Here is a 3,395-nt window from a genome sequence, read left to right on the forward strand (position 1 = left end):
TATCTGCAAAACCAAAAGAAAATGGTAAGGAAGAGACAGAACACTTGACCCTCCATTTTCTCTTCCTAGCAAGAGTCTTCCACCGGGGCACCGGCTGCGGAAGCGCTAAGCTAGGGTAGATCGAAAATAAGGGCTCAAGAGAAGCAGAAGTAGCCCCATGACAGTCATCAGGCGAAGATGGGCTAGAAGGCTCAGGCGGAAGATGTCCCTCCATAAACTCCAACTCCCCCTGCAAATCTAAAAGGGTCACCCTAAGGCTCGCTACGTGGTCACTAAGGTCAGGGGGAAACGTGCTCCGCCTCCTCTCAACACCTAGTCAATTTCACTCTCCACCACCCAAAAGTTATGTCTAAGTTCAGCCATGTGCTCAAGATGACGAATACGGTCCTGCCTTAAGAATTCATAGTCTTGGTAAAGGTTTTCCTCAGGGGACTCTGAGTCTGAAGACAAGTCAACAAACTCAACCCCCGGAGGTATGCCGAACAGACCATCACTTGCCATGAGACCTCGTCCCGAAAGCAAAAAAGGGTTCACGTATAAATGAGAGGATTGCTACAAAACACAAAGGAATGGGCTCAAAACTTCTAGCCACAAACACTCTAAATGACCCGCCACGGGGTGTTAATAAAGGGGCATGCCTAAAAACTAACTCACGATGGGCTCAGGCCAAAGTACCCCATCCAAAGTGGTGCAAATGTTGACCCAATGAACACAAGGGAAAAAGAGAATATACCTCAAGCAGGAAAAATGAGACGTGGTCGTGGTCAAAAGGAGGTTAGGGGCCAAAAGTACCGTCACGATCAAAAAGGGCCAAATGGTCGAAAGTGCGCGTCTGCAAAAATAAACAGAAAAGATGTCTTAGCCTCCAAATATATGAAGGGGTATAGACATACCAAAAATTAGCCCAAATATATATATATATATAAAAAGAAGAAACTATAGTAAAAGTGAGGTTGTGGGGGATTGAACCCCTTACCTCTTGAAAGGAGCAAAGGTCTAAATACCACTAAGCTAAGAAGATGAAGTGTGAATAATAGGCTTAGCATGAGGGCCTATTTATAAGAATCAAATAGGAGAGTCTACCAAAGCACCTAAAGGTCCTCTCCTAAACTGGGGGGAAAGTGTGGAAGCTCAATATTCACCACCAGTAAAGAGTCCACCTCTCATGCCTCAAGTCCTCGGAAGGTCCTAAACAACCATGTTCAAAGCCCATTTGAATCCTCAAATTAATGCTCCAAATGACCCTTCTCCAAATGACCACTTCACCTCGGACCCCCGTTGACATCCCGCAACCGTCTCGCGAGACCAATGTCTCGCCACACCTTGGCGCACCCAACGTCCGTGGGGCCATCCGCGAGGCCATCCCGCGAGGCCCATCCATGAGGCCATCTCGCGAGGCCATCTGTGAGGCCTTGCCCTGCCTCTGCACGCCCCTGCTCCAGCGTCCGCGAGGCCCCTCCAAGAGGCCATCTCGCGAGATCGACCGTGAGGCCTCACCTCACCACTGCGCGCCCCTGCTCCAGCGTCCGTGAGGCCATCTCACGAGGCCGTCCGTGAGGCCTTGCCTCGCCTCTGCGCCCCTGCTCCAGCGTCCGCGAGGCCATCCGTAAGGCCCCTCCGCGAGGCCATCTCGCGAGGCCGTCCGTGAGGCCTCACCTTGCCTCTGCGCGCCCCTGCTCCAGCGTCCTCGAGGCCATCCGTGAAGCCACATCAGGAGGCCGTCCGTGAGGCCTTGCCTCGCCTCTGCACGCCCCTGCTCCAGCGTCCACGAGGCCATCCGCGAGGCCGTCGGTGAGGCCTCGCCTCACCTCTGAGTGCCCCTGCTCCAACATAAGCATAGGCCCCGCTGATGAGGCCTTTCGTTGCTCTCTTAGGAAGGTGTCACCAGCGGGGTATAACACTCCTCTGCTTAGCATACTGAAAGCTGCAAGTGCAGTTATATTTCACAAAATGAAAAGGGGTTGGAACAAGGGCATATCTTGAACACACGAGAGAAACCTCCAAATACGAAGCACGTGTATGGGAGCGGGTTGTACGACAAGGGGGAGCACAAGGACATAATTCTGGGGTCTGTACTAGACAGGTATTGGTGGTACAAGTTAGTCCCAATGGCAAAGGCACTTCCTGTATGTTGGTGACCACGTGTTAGGGTCGACAACACAGCCACCTGCACCACTACGTCTGGTGCCACTTTTTTCTGACGCCCGTACCGGGCGAGTAGTGGAGGCACAATCAAGTACCAAAGTAGAAGTGCTCCCACCAACCCTGATCATGTACGGGAACCAACACCACTACCCTTGATACCACTCTCCTGATAGTGTACTTGTGTACCACCTGGTCCCCTGGACCACAATGTATCCAGGGCCATTAGAGCCCACTATAAAATGAACCCCACTTCCACATGGAGGGGGGTTGGAAAAATCACTGTAGCACTACACCATAAGAAATACAAATCCAGTTCATCATTTTTCTTCTGCAAGTGTTCTTTAAGTTTCCAATTTGATCTTCAAAGTTTTTCTTTTGATAATCTCTATGTTTCTGTTTTTCTAACTTAACTTGGTTGACGAGTTCTCACCGTCAACAAATCTTATTTGATATATTAGATGATTAATCTTAATGAAATGTGGTGTTGATGATATGTTGTTTAAAGATCTTCTATGATTTGATGATGGGTATGTTTTGGATTAAAGACTCTATGTGAAAATATACAAAGGTTTTAAATTGTGGTCTATAAAAATGATGATGAATATCTCTTTTAAAAATAACATGAAAGGATTTGATTATTTTGGCAATGGGGATTTCGGCCTAAAGGTGATATTCGAAAGCATGACGGTTATTTTTATTATGTTTTATGTCAATGAAAATCTTAGAAACATGATAGGTTGTTGTAAGATTTTAAAAGGATACATATTGGTTTTGTTTCTTTTAGAATACTTGCATGGTAGTAATATGACAAGAGTATATTTAGACAAGATCAAAGATGATTATTTGTTTATGACTTATGAGTATGTTTTAAGGTGTTTGATGAATTATTGTATGCTAATGGTAAATATTAAAATCATTAAAAAGGGTGTAGAAACATGCTAGGGTTTGAGTTGGAACATTGTTATTGAATATGTATGAATTTTGTGAAATATGATGAAAAGAATTTAATTTCATGATTAAATATGCTTTCTGATTTTGTGTATAATTGGTGAGAAATTTGGTGAAATAATAATTTGCATGCATAAGTAATGTCACAAATGCTATGTTGATTTTATGAAATTAAAAGGATATTTTAAGTCATAATAAAATGATATTTTTACGCAAATAAATACCTATAGAATTTTTATATATTTTTAGAGAAAATATGAGGTTTTAAATTCAATATGGTGATTTTAATGATAAATATGATT

Source organism: Humulus lupulus, chromosome 5 (genome assembly GCF_963169125.1).
Source record: "Humulus lupulus chromosome 5, drHumLupu1.1, whole genome shotgun sequence".
Taxonomy (NCBI): domain Eukaryota; kingdom Viridiplantae; phylum Streptophyta; class Magnoliopsida; order Rosales; family Cannabaceae; genus Humulus; species Humulus lupulus.